Source organism: Tupaia chinensis, unplaced genomic scaffold (genome assembly GCF_000334495.1).
Source record: "Tupaia chinensis unplaced genomic scaffold, TupChi_1.0 Scaffold000161_1, whole genome shotgun sequence".
Classification (NCBI taxonomy): domain Eukaryota; kingdom Metazoa; phylum Chordata; class Mammalia; order Scandentia; family Tupaiidae; genus Tupaia; species Tupaia belangeri.
This window is the reverse complement of record NW_006159632.1, coordinates 3,330,205-3,344,354: the sequence shown is the minus strand read 5'-3', so window position 1 is coordinate 3,344,354 and position 14,150 is coordinate 3,330,205. Positions and strand designations below refer to the sequence as shown.

General features: G+C 53.2%; 1 protein-coding gene across 1 annotated transcript in view; it reads right to left on the bottom strand.

The window, feature by feature from the left end:
* PCNX2 (pecanex 2) overlaps positions 1-14,150 on the bottom strand; it is a 215,259-nt gene that overhangs the window by 113,570 nt on the left and 87,539 nt on the right. The gene's annotated exons all lie outside the window — the stretch shown is intronic.

The window sequence follows — 14,150 nt, the reverse complement described above, 5'->3', positions numbered from 1 at the left end:
CCCCTCCCCTCCCCTCCCATCTGCTTTCCAGGCTCCTCTTCTCCCACCCTGGTCTTCTTGTCCTTTGCTCTCGGTTATTTTCCACACTTCCGTGAGCTGATGTCCTAGACCCAGCACTCTAATTATTCCATCCACGCAAATGACACTCAGCTCTGTACTCAGCCTCTCACCACTCCCCGGGGTGCAGATCCCGACCCTCAATTGGCGAGCGTCACCCGCTGTCCCGCAGAACCGCCAGGCATCCCACACCACGCCAAGGGCTGGGCTGCCTCCACCTCCGGGTCCTCTGCCTCATTCTTTCTTTCTTTCTTTTTTTAATTTGCTAGATGGCGCATGTGCTCACAAGACACACACACACACGCATGCGCACATACACACATGCACACACGCGCACGCACACACATACGTAAAGTGAGAACCACCCCCATGGGGAAAGTCATGCCGCAATCCCTCCTCCTCCACTTCTCCCTCCTTTGGGGACTTAAGCACACATGCACACACTCCCAGCAAGTTTTTAAAGCTGCTAGGTCTGGGACACAAACCCCACAGCGGGCTGTGTGGGATCCAGCCGCTTTAACCACCATAACACTTGCTGGCCTGCTTCATGCATTTTAATGCTGTTGGCATTTGCATTCCCTTAGCCACGTGGGCTTACACCTCAGAGCCACCCTAAATCTGCTCTTCTCACCAGTGGTGTGCTGGAGTCACTGGGCCAAGGCCAAGCACTCTGTCCTGGACTGGGATCCACAAACTTTAACACACAAGTAAATCCCGTGAAAACACACACTCTCACCCGAGAGGTCTGGAGTGGGCTGGGCACCGGCATCTCTAACATGCTCAAGGGTGCGGTGGGTACGGTGGACCGTGGGCCACACTTTGAGAGGTGGGCCCACAGCATCAGCACCCCAGGGAACGCGTGTAAAACGCCGGTTCTCAAGCCCCATGCTGGATGTCCCGAACCCAAACTCTGCAGCTGGGCCCAGAAGGGCAGTCCATGCAGGGACAAGCCTACGAACGGCACTGGGCACTCGCACCTGAGGAGCACCCTGGGGGTCCCCGTGCCCAGGGTGAGCCCTGCAGGCCCATGGGCTCATGCTCTGCCCAGGCGCCTCTGTCTGTCTGTCTGTCCCCCACGACTCAGTTGAGCTGCTCTCCGAACACTGGCGCTTCCCCGTGCAGTGAGGCTGGGAAGCGGCGCCTGCTGGGATGCACCTCCTGTTCTTTCCTGCAGCGCTCGGACCCTTCATCTCCTTCGTCTGAAAATTAGCGCTGTCTTGTATCCGGGAAAACTCTCCAAGCCCGCCGTCTGTGTGCACGGCGTCTCCCTCCCCTCACCCGCCTAGGGCTTTTCTCTTGCAACTGTCCCCACTCCCCTGCATGTCCTTTTTCTCATCAGCATACAAACATGCTATATTGTCTATCCGAAAAATAAATAAATGAGTAAACAAACAAAACCACGTACTTTTTCTCAATCCTGTATGCCCTTCTAGATGCTGGTTATTTCCTGAGCGTTGTTCCATTCCTTGGCTCCTCTTTGTAATGATTTCTCAAAAACATGTTGTCCACGTCCGTGTCTCCACCACCCTGCCTCCTTGCTCTCCTGAGTTTGCTCCAGTCAGAGTGTCATTGAAGCCCAGCCATGAAAGGTCATTAAGGTCGCCGCGACCTCCACGTAGCTATGCCTGGTCAGCCCAGTGCCCATCTCACTGTCTCCTGGCGGCGCTCGACCCGGCTCCTCGCTCCGTCCTTCCTGTAACGCCCACGTGACCGTATGAGGTCCTTGCTTTAAGTCATCCATAGCCGACGGCTACTAGAAGTACGTCTCTCCACAGCCTCTTCCTGGACACCAAGTCACTGCATCCAGCTGCCTAGCAGTATCTCCTGAGCGTGCAGTGAACACCTTGAGCGAAGGTCTTCATTCCGTCCTCCCCCCTGAGCCTGCTTCTCCCTGCTGCTCGTGAGTGGGCCAGTCCACAGATCACGACTGAATGCTGAGCAAGTGCTGGACGCCCGTGGAGCCACGTGGGACCATTCCTGCCGAGCACAAAGTCCTGCCCTCACGGAGCCGCCTGGGGACAGTGAACAATCAGTGTGATACAGAGGTAACTGCACGCTGGGGGCGGGGGGAGGACCATGAAGGTCACTACAAGAACAGAGGTGAGCAGAGCATGGGGGTCCATGGGGGTCACGATGCACAGTAGGACGCCCATGGAGGCATGACGGAGGCCACAAGGCCACGCACCGAGAACCAGGGGCACCATCTCACTGAGCGGCACCACCCGGCCACAGCACCACCCAGTCACTCAGTTTTGCAGGACAAAATCCCTTTCCTACTCTTTCTTGCACACCTCCCGTGTGCGGCCTATAAGCACATCTTACTGGCTTCAGCGTCAAAGTCGATCCCAAGTCCAACCACGTCTCTCTTCTGTGGCCACCACTGTGGTCCACGTCACCTCGTTTCTTACCCAGACTAGCAAAATTCCATAAAACTGGTGTTCTTTCTTCCTTTAACGCCCTTGCCAACCAGATTTCATCACAACTCCGACTGCAAAGTGTCCGGCAGCTTTTCGTTCTAATTCTAAGAAAACCAGGGGCGGACAACTCTATTTAGCTGCTCTCCGAAGCCGCAAGCTTCCTTAGCGCAGAGCTGATGTGAGGAGTGCACACACTGGGACTACATCTCCCGGTCACTTCCCGCAGACAGGAGAGCCACGTCACCCACTCTGGCCAGCAGACGAGAGCAGACACTCCTGCGCTGTTTCCGCCGAGGTGGTGGAGCACTGAGCGAGGACCCTCCATGTTTCCTCTTCCCCTCTGCTGCTCAAGGGTGTCAGGATCCAAGGACAACCCAGAGGCCACACTGTGACAGACCCACATGACAGAAGAAGCCTGGTGCCAGCTCACTATGGCCCTCCTCTCTGCCAGGGACCATCACTGGGAAAAACCTTTGGATCAACTCGCCAAGGATTTTACACAGACAAGAATAAGCTTGTTCAGAGTTGCCCTCTGAGCTTCGAGGGTGTTTGTAGCTCTGCACTTATTTGCACACACTTTTGGGTAAACCCATGTACCTTTCTGAGCAGCGCACACTGGGTGTGGAATTACTCGGCTTTCGATGTATGTGCACGAAGCTTCAAGGAGGTATGGCCAAACCATGTTCCAAAGTTCTCGTGCCAGTTTATACTCCCTGGGCATGGTGAAGAAATTCTTTCCATCTGTTCCACGTCCCTGCCAAAGGTTCCCTCTTCTTCATGGTGACCATGTGGGCAGGTGCAGAGAGGTACTGCGTAGTGGTGGTATCTTGCATCCCCTGAGGACTAGCTGTCCGAGCAGCCCCTCCCAGGCTCACCGGCCGTGCACAGACACCCCGCTCAGTGGCTCCGCAGTCTGCTGTCGGCTCTTCCCTACAGGGTCACGAGCCTTGCTTCCCGAGTTTGAGGAGTCCTTTATGTGTCCGTGTGAGTCTTTTTTAAAGTTTATTGTATTTTATTTAAATTTATTTTACACATTCAATCACTATACATCACTTAAATTGTAAAGTGAATTTTCCAGCATGAATAGATCTCTCACTAGTCCAGCTGGGATACTATACACATTATCATCAACAGGTAATAATCCATTTCCGTCTCCACAAATGTCTTGCCTCTCTATTTTTCTCCTTAATGTCTTTCCTCAGACTCTCCTCCTTCTCCCACCTTTCCCCACACCATCTCCAGTATCCACAAGCATTTCCAATTCTTCTGTGTTCTCTAATCTTTGCGTTTCAGCCATAGAGTGCGAACACTCGGTATATAGCAAGTGCAGACATACAAGGTCTCTCCTTCATAGCCTGGCTTGCTTCTCTCAACAGTAAATCTTCCATATTTGTCTACTTTCTATCAAAAGCCAGGGTCTTGCTGTTTTTTTATGGCCGAGTAGTATTCCACGGAGTATATGTGCCACGCTTTTTCAATCCATTCTTCTGTTCATGGATATTAGGGTTGTTTTCCTGTCTTAGCAATTGTGAATAATGTCACAATAAACATCGATGTTCAAGCACTTTTCTGACTAAGCGTTCTCCTGTGCTTTGGATAGATACCCGGGAGTAGGATTGCTGGACCATAGGATAGTTCTACTTGTAAACCTTTGAGGAATCTCCATATTGTTCTCCACAGTGGCTGGACCAATTTACATTCCCACCAGCAGTGTAGGAGAGTTCAGGTGTCTTTAGTCAGTACGGTTAGAGAAAATCTCCCCTTTGACGGTTTCTTCTCACTTGCTTAATAGGGACTTTCATAGAAAAGAAATACATAATCTTACCATGTCACAAGTTCTCTCTCCTTCTCCTTCTGGGGCCTTTGGTGCTGCACCTGAGAGAGACCACGGCCGCTCCCTCATGCTGCCCGGTAAGACCTTGCACTGTTAGATATGGACGAGTGGGACTGAGTGTTAGGGATGCTGTAGGACAGGGCTCCACGCGCAGGGTCCACTGCAGTACCAGACGGACTGCCGCCACTTAGTGCAAACAGCCTGTTCCCTGCACACGCCGACCGCTGCTCGTTGGGCATGCTGCAGGACAGTACCTGACGGACTGCCACCACTTAGTGCAAACAGCCTGTTCCCTGCACACGCCGACCGTCGCTCCATGTAAGGTGCGTGTGCTTGGGGCTCTCCTAGGCTGCCTTCTGGTCTTTTCTGCTTGGGAAACTCCTAGTCTTGTTGCAGGAACTAGCACTGTGCCTTCTGGAGAGTTCAGGACTCCTTCCCAGGCCCTCTCTGCCCCAGAGCAGTCACTGCCAGTGGCTGCCCAGGCTCCAGTTCTGACGGGAGGAGTGGCCACTGACACTGTTCAGAGTTGTCAGCACATAGTGGGAGTAGAAGGGTAACCTTTAACTGGCTTTATTATTTTTTAAACTCTTTTTTAAAAAAGTCTATTTCCAAAACAAGTTTTTTTTTTTTTTTTTGAGAGATTTTTGCTTTAGGGCTCTTGCACTTGCCAGACAGACAGAGAGAGACAGAGAGACAGAAAGTGAGAAATCACCCCCCAGGGGGGATGGTCATGCCGCAATCCCTTCTCCTCCATTCTCCTCTCGGGATCTTGGGCACACACGCACACGCGCCCGGGGTGAGTTTTAAGCCACCGGGTCTGGGATGTGAACCGCGGTCGACTACGTGGGAGTCCAGCGACATAGCCATTAGGCTAACTGCTGGTTCCCCCAGAACAAGTTTTTATGCAGTCTTTAACCAGTGTGTCTTTATCACTGGCCCTGCCATTAGATGGTACCTCCTATACTGACATGCACATAATGTGCCTTTCAGCCGGCTTTTTTACCAGAGGATTATGGGTTACCTGAAGAACACACGCGTACTTTCGTTTTTTAATGTCAGGATGCAAATACAATGCTAACTTGATATAATTCACAAATAACTTTTTCTTTCAGATGTACAAGTCAACAGATCGGTGAATCCAGAGGAGCTGCTATAACCACTCCGTGACGTATGCTGTTTGCAGTTCAGAAGTTCACTCCGACCCATTTCTTTAATGTTCTAAAGCGTCTTCACTGTGATGTTTGATGAGGTAGAGCCACAGGAACACCGAGGTGCCCAAGGGCAGCCCACTTGTCAGCCAGGCAGGGCTGTCATTCTGCGGGTCTCCCACATCGAACCTCAACCCCGTTGGGGAGCCGCTCCGGACTGCAGGGCGCCATCTTCCCTGTTTTTAAACTCTGTATAAACAATGCACTGCATCCCCTTTCTGCCTGCTCCCAGGCAGGCCCCCCAGCTGCCCCCCTTGGTATCTCCAGCACTGCACTGTGCGTCCAGCACCCACCAGGTGCCAGATCCTCTGTACAGACCACGGCTCCTTTCAGGGAAGTGTGCCCCAGCACGCCGCCTCTGAGCACGGCGTTCTGCAAGGTACGCCTCTGTTACAGTACGGAGCACAGGAGTGATGCTCTTAAATACTGACCTTCCCACCAGACTGCACGTCCAGGGCAGGTACTGCATCTCAGTCTGCTCAGTGCTGGAAGCACCTGCAGAATACCTGCCATAGAGCTGGGGTTCGGTAAATGTTTACTGTCTTCTTATTTTTAGTGGATGGGAGAATTCTGGATCATTAAATTGAATAAAGAGGGTTTTTTGTTGATGTAGTTGCTGTTTTTAAAGAAAAACAAAAACAGTTCCTTTTTGATTGTAAAACAAGTGATCTCTAACAGCAAAATAAGCATGTGCTATTTTAACCTCTCCTAAAGTACAATCGGTTATAGTTAGTTTCCCTATATGCAAGTTTTTTTTTCTGATTTCTCAATTTATAGGAGACCAACAATGCCAGATTGAGGCCATCACATCAAATGCGATTCGACCTGCTTATAAAATACGTTTACAGAGTTCTAGTAACATTTGTCACTGATGCAGAGAGAGATGACACCCTTGGCTAGCTTCCTGCAGAAAACGTAAATGAGGAGGAATACAAGCCAGCCTCATCACAGTGCTGTGACAAACACACCTGAATTAAAAGGAAGGCCCGCGCAGCTCAGTGCTGTGACCAGCCGGGCGCCTCGTGGGTGGGGGAGTGAGAGCCAGACATTCCAAAGTTGGTCACAGTTACTTTTAGAAAATGATATTTTCCAGCAAGTGGAGATAAGACCGATTTGAATGGAGGGGCATAATCCCATTGCAGTGTACAAGGACTTACTGCGGATCACAATAACAAAAACGGGATTTCCACTGGAATTTCGGTTTTCCCATCCCAGAAACACACACATCAGAGAATTTCAAATGGAACAGAAACCCCTAATGAGCTCTGAATTTGCCACCCACGCTTTTCCAGATGGCGGAGTGCAGCGACTGACTCCATGAGACTCCCGTGGCCTGGCTACCTGGGGGAGTGACATGGCAGCCACAGTTTCGGCCATGTGACGGAGACGTCCAGTTTAGGGGACGAGCTCGGTAAGCGCCATTAACCTCCGATCTAGGACGGGTATCTGGGGCCAGGCCCACAGCTGTGATCACGGGGTGGGGAAGGCTGGAGAGATGACAGCCAGTCTCTAGTCAGAAGCAGCACAGATGGAGGCCGCAAAAGAGCTGGAGGAGGGCATCTGGGGAGAGGAGCGCTTCCAAAGAACTGAAAGCCAGTTCCTCCCACAGTTACAAGACCTTCGCTGCTGTGTTAGCAGAACTTAGGACGGCGGCAAAGGCCTAGGAGACCAGGCTGACCCGTACAATGGGCCTCCTTCGCTCCCCCTTCACAACCGCGTTGCTGCTGGACAGGAAGCCACGCCCCTGACATGGAAGTGTCACAGAGAAGCCACCGCAAGCCTCCTGCAGATTCATCCTGACTCTCTAGACCAGACGCTGGCTGAGAGGACAGCAAACGCTCACCCGTGTGCTCTGTGCAGTCGAGGGAACACTTCCAGCAAAGATTCAGCCCAACGCGCAGCATCCCGTGGGGTGTTCAGTGCGACAGCGAGGCTCGGCCCATGTGGGGGCAGTGTGGGGAGTTTAAGAGCTCTCTGGAGGACAGGGTAGAGAGCGAGCCCCCGCGACCACCAGCTCTGCACTCTGACTCAGGTCCTGCTGACCCTGCACACCGGCAGAAACTGACTTCAATTTCATTCGTATCTGTCCTAGATCTTCTGCCAACTGCAGTCGTTTACTCCAATGAAATGCTTTACTCTCTACCTAAAGAGAACATCTCGTGAAACACGGAACCAGCATCGAACACTCCCGGCTGGAGGCAGAGGGCGATGGCCCGATGCACGGATACACAACAGTGACGGAGGAGGGGCGGCACCGAGCAGCGGCCCGGATTCCGGGCTCTCAGAGGAAACGCGTTCTCTCCTGTGGGGCAGCCCTGAACGCTCAGAACGAAAGCTTGCCAAGACCAGGCAGGACACAAATGGTTACCTCGGCTCCAAGTTGTCTCAGTATGCACACGAAGAAAGAAGAAGACCTTTGCAGTGATGTTTTATGACTGCCTTTCTGTCATGTCCTGAATATGCAGAGCCCTAAACAGACATTGCTTCAGCGCTATTGTTTCTCTCTCCCCTGGAATATTAGACCCTTGAGAAAAAGAACCAGACTAATTACGCCATTTACAAGTCTATGTGTGACTCATTATAGTCGAAAGCTTTAAATTTTCTTAAGAGCGTTTCAGGATGTGTTTTATTCAGATGCTTATACTACTAAAATAAGTCCTTCTTGCTAATTAACAGTTAATCAGGAATTCTCAGGATGTTTTGTCTTTAGGAAGATGATATTTCCAGCTCACATCTTGAATGATGGTTACAGCTGCCCGGGCACAGGGCTGCCTGCTGTGCGGGCCACCCACGTCCACAGCTCAGAGCAGGCCGCCCTGAATACCCTTGGGGAGCCCGGGCAGACTCAGCAGCTGGGAGGAACGCATCCCCTTTGGCAGACAATGGCTTTTTCCTTTCTGTTTTTGAATTTGCCAGTGAGAGGAAGCGTGAGAGCACTCCCGAGGGAGAACATTCACACCGCATCCCTTTTCTCTCCTCCTTTCAGGGCTTTGGCCACACACACACACGCACCCGGCGTGCTTCCCAAGCCGCCAGGTCTGCGACTGTGCCGTGTGGGACCCAGCTGCCTTACCTGCCACGTGGCAGGGGGGCCCACGATTGCTTTTCCCTGGAAGTATTTCACTTCCGTCTTCCCTGCTGGGCCAAATCCCGGACTGCAAAGTTCTTAGCACTGACCTGTACATGTCATTACGTGTTTTCTAAAGACAGACTTCACTCCCAAACCAGGAGCTGGAATCGAGGACGGCCATTCTTAACTACCAAGCGCATCCTGTCCCCCTGCTGCTCAAAACCCTTGAACTCCGCTTGGGATAAACCCAGCATTCGTGATTTCCCCTTCCCCAGATGAGCTCCCTCGGCTCCCTGCAGACTTTCCATCCCCAGAATCCTTTTCCTCACCCTGAGGGCTAACCCCGACTCTCAGGCATGCCTTGGCCGACACGTCTCTTCCTCAAGGCGGCCTTCCTTCCCCTCCACCCTGACTAGGACCCTCCTTGGTCCCGGCCTGCACTACACTCCCATCACTGCATGTGAGCCCTCCCCATGGGAGCTTCTCCCAGGCACTTGCACACTGAGCTCGGCCTCCTGTCCACAGGAGCCACACGCCTGGTGACCTGACTCACCGACAGCTCGACAGGTGAGTCCGACGCCCAGCAGAAGGTCTGAGGAGCCGCTGGTGCTCCCAGGTGCGGCTGCCTGCTCCGTAGGGCATGGATTTGGGGGTACGGGAAGCACCCTGCTTTCTTGGGAGCAGCCCAGCATCTGCACGGGCCCTGACACATGTCGACTGGTGCACACAGATTTCTGAATGACCGGGAAGCGCCATCAGGGTCAATGTCCTGGTGAACTTCTCAAAGACGAGGTGGGCTGGAGGCTGGCCTCTTCCGCAGAGGCCTCACTGGGGCCGTGCCGAGCACCCTTCCTCTCCCAGCCAGGCTTCCATACCCGACCTGCATTCCATCACGGGCTGTTCGGGGCTCCTTCTGCTTCCTTCCTCCCTTTATTATTATTTTAAAAACATCCTAAATCTTTAATGCGTACATCTGGAATTTCATTTGGTACAAGGTCTAACTCCGTTTTTAAACGCCATTCAGCCCGTTGCCTCAGACCCTCCCGCCGACTTTCTCACGAGCTCAGCGGACACAGGGACGTGTCCTTCCCACGTCCTCCGAACTGGGAGAGACTCGGGGCAGAACGGCCCTCACGTCCTTCCCTTCCTCACGGAGGCCCTCCGTTACCAACCGCAGCACTTTGCTAGGAAAAGCGGGCGAAGCCGGTGACACACGCTTCATGTGGCGGAGGCCGGGTCAGCACCTGGCATGGAGAGGGCGAGGTTTCTCCATGTTCTCACTAGAGCCCGGGAGGTCCTCATTAGAACCAGCGCCTCGTCGAGAGTGAGGACGAAGGGCCTACGTACTGTGCACGGGGACCCCGAGAGTGCCACGGCACAGCACGGCTCAGCGCGAGTCCAACGCCGCCCTCAGACATTCTCGCCCTCGTAGAGCCATCTGCTCGCAATTTCACTGGCAAGGTGGTGTGGTGGTGAGGGAGGCTGGACCCACATGCCCAACTGTGTGGTTTGAGTCCTGGACTCCACAGGAGTGTGCATGTGTGCCCAAAATCCTACGAGGAGAATGGAGGAGAAGGGATTGCAGCATGGCCATCCCCAAGTGGAGGGTGCTTCCTCTCTCTCTCTCTCTCTCCAGTGAGCACATGTACCACTGGCAAATTAAAAAAAAGAAGTACAAGGCATCTGGCAGGTCTTCAATGACTGACCTTCTGTTCTGTTCCACATTGCTCTGGGGTGACCCCAGTGAGGAGACCCCAGGGGCACCCGGTCACCACCCTGTGGCTTACCTGCAGAGCTGGCCTCCAAGGCTGGTGCTGACCATCGTGCTCGGCCCCAGGCCCTGTCCTTTATGCTGACTGGGGCTGCCTTGTGCCTCTCCAGGCCTCCCCCTGTCTCCCCCTGCTTTGGGCAGAGGTGACTGGAGTCCACTTCCCTCACTGCCCTGCTGCCTGTGAACCTGGCCTCCCTGCCATGCCCTGCTGTCCCCTCCAGCCTGGTGGAGACTGACGTGGAAGCTATTTCTCAGAGGAGTAGAAGAGACCCGCGGGGTGAGGTGGGGCAGGCCAGGTAAGGAGGAGGGGTGCAGGGAATCCAGTCCAGCAGGATAATCAGCAAGGCAGGCTTCCCGTGACAGGCCATCTCCTGAAACAGCTCTGAGCCGCGGCTCGGCATCCACAACGTACTTCCCCGGGCAGGCACCGTGGCTCACCAGGACCCTGCGACTCGGCTGGGGCCAGTTCAGTTCCTGCTTCAAACTACTCCAGCCTCGCGGAGTGAAGAGGTATCAGGGCCTTTCGGGGCCTCTGCCTCCTGAACTGGCGTCTTTTTCATACGGGGAACGTGGAGAGTGAGAAGTACGGTCAGCTGGGCAGTACCACCGCTACTGACCACGGCGTCTGCACTGCAGGCATGGCCGTCCCGATTGCCCGGGCCACTGACTGTCCAGAGCAGTGAGTGAGCCGAGGTGCGAGGCCAGGCACAATACGGTGAGGTTCCAGGGCTGGGGAGAGAACGGAGCGCATCGCTGAGGTCTCTGCCGCCAGGGGCTCTGCCAAGGCTTTCCACAGCGTGTGTTGGCTAACCCCCCATTCTTTGATGAATCCACTACAGGTGACAGACTGGCTCACGATGGTTAAGCGCAGCTCACAGGTGATGGAGCTGAGCCAGGGCTGAGCCCACCTGTCCTGGCCCAGAGCCTGCTCTGGAGACCACAACACGACAAGCTTCTCAAAAGCCTCCTGTGGGGACAAACCTGGTCACCTGCAGAGGACAAGGAGTCAGGAGGACACCAGACCTCTGCAAAGCAGCCGTGCAGGCTGAAAGACAATGGAACGACCCCTGGGAGGGAAAAGCATTCCTGACCCACCGGCCACCTGCTGCAAGTGACGCATTTGGTGCCAAGAAGACACTGAGACAGAGAGCATCCTTCTCATGAGGCCCTTCTCTGGAGTGATGATGACTGTGTCTAAGCAAGGGAGGAAAGGAAGAAAGACTGCAGACGGTCCCGAGGAGTCTAAGAAGGAATGGAGCCAACAGGTGATCTGAGAGGGTGCACATGTGGGAAGCCGGCCTGAGAGATGCCGTAGGGGGGAAGCCGGCCAGCACCCACAGACTTCTGCATGAGAAGAGCCGTGCAGCCTGTGTACCCCAGTCAGAGTGAATAGTCACTAGGCTTCAGTGAGACGCCGAGCATGTGTTCAACAAAAGGCAAAACTCTATTGGAGAGAGGGGGGATCGGAGAACATTAATACTTATGGGCAGTTGAGAGAAATCTGTTTCTTTCCCAATGGGAAGACACAGATGAGCAGATCTGGAACATCAAGAAGAACACGTGTGTCATTATTGGGAAGGATTGTGGTAAGACCAGAGAGAGATACCTACGGAGTAGGAGGGAAAGGCGAGGAGGCGTGGGGCAGGGTGAGAGCAGTGAGCTGCTTTTCATTACGACTTGTCCTATTTGATTTGACACCACGCATCACTTTACAAAGAGAAAACACATGAGAAAACACAGCCTCCCACGTGACCACGCCGATCGCACGCGAAGCCCGCCTGCCTCCACCCTGACGGCAAGGTTTGCTAAGATGCAAAGCAAGCTCATTTAAGAATTAGAAATTCAGGATTCGTTAGTGAGTTGGTTCTATACATCTTAGATTTTGAAAAATTACAGTTTAAGTGAGATTTTAGCTTATGTGTTTTATACTTTTTTTCTTTAGGCCAGAGGGTGAGTGTAGGAGAGAAAGGGAGGGGAGGAAGCAGCCCGGCAGGGCCCAGTCACACCCAGCCCTGTCTCCCTCCTACTCCCACCCCATCAGGCCTGGACATGTGTGCACGCCCCAGAGTTTCTCAAGTGGCTGGGCCAGGACTCGAATCCTGGTCGGCCACGCGGGACCCCGCTTCCTCAGCGTAGCCTTCAGAGCCGTTTGGCAGGGCAGGCCCAGTTCTGAAATTTACACGATCTTTTACCCATTTATCCAAAAGCATCTGAAAACTATAGCTTTTCAGCAACCAGCATGCCTTTCAGTCCTATAGGCAGGTACCCTGAACCATCAAACCACCCTCACCCTCAGAAGGCTGTCTGCCCTTATTAGCCACAGGCAGCCTTCCTGGGGCGGACTTAAAAACACTGATCATTCCTTTGTTCATTCAGCCAGTATTTACTGAACACACACTACGCGCCAGCTGCGAATTCAACATCTAGTTGTACAACCCATGCCTTTTCCACCTTCTATGCATATCCAATTGGAAAGACTCAGCCAGTTTCTGGAATGACTTCTCAGCCCCTCATGGTGGCCCAGGGCCCCCCTGCTACACTGCCTGCAGAGTTGGACCCAGTGCTTCCCCCCAGCACCACGTAGCAGCCCGACTCCTGGGTTCTAGCTCTCTCCCACCATGGGCTCATTCGCTGGAGTGTAAGCTCTTGACGACAGAAAGCAGGCCTTCGTCATTTCTGTCACAGGGTCATGGACTTGACATCACATAGACTCCATGATGACCTTTTTGTTTATAACCACGGTCGGCCACGTGGGAGTCCAGTGGCTTTAACCACCATGCCACCTGCTGGCCCCCACAATTACTTTTTGAATCGACAAACAGTGCATTCATGGTCACTTTCTGAGTGAACAAACAAGTTAACTAGAGAATTCCGATCATGTGTTGTCTCAGTCTCTTCTAATGCCTTAAATCCCCTATGATGTAAGAGCATGGTCATCAAATCAAATCACTTCACCTTTTCTCTAAATTCTTGAAAGCCAGAGTTGTAATATTGTGGAAATTGAAGAACAGCGCAATAAAGGTGACCCATCCTTGTCACTTCCAAAACAACATAATTCCTTTGGAAAGTTCTAATCATTGGTCAAGGTCGAGGCTCGGGTCAAGGACAGGGTTCAGGTCAAGGTCGAGGTCTAGGTGAGGAAGGCCTGGGGCTAGGCCACACCTCGTTGCAGATATGGACATAACTACACATAGACAATATAGATGCACATGCCCTGAGTTAATGCTGCTTACCTCGAATCTTTATCAACTATTTACAACCATGTCATAATAAAAACCCCAAACTACCCCCCCAATTTTGCTAAAATGTAATCTCTTGGAGACTTTGAAGTGAAAGACAGACATGACGGTAACCCTGCCATTCTACGGACACGGGTCTGACCCATCAGGCCCGCCTGTGTGCCACAACTGCACCTGTCAGGACCCCTCCAAGTGGGCCGTAAGTCAGGCCACCTGTTAGCAGGGCACCTACTCTGACGTCTCCTCTCCGTTTTCTAACCCTGACGGAAACTTGCATGTAAGCAGTACTTGAAATTCACAGAGCATCTTAGAGCCACCCTGTGTAGCTTGGCCCTTCGGGCGTCCCTCATTGCAGAGAGCAGCTGGGGTCACTCCTCCACCCTTCGCAGGCTGGCAAGGCCCCGGGTCTCCGCCCCAGCCCAGCTCCTCTGCTCTGCCTTCTGTACCCAAGGCAGCGCCTGTGCCCACCAGGAGGTGCCCCGAGGAGCGCTCTCTGCTCTGGGCGTCATCTTCAGCGTCTCCTGCGCATCTTCATTTTTAAATTATTTGGCCTC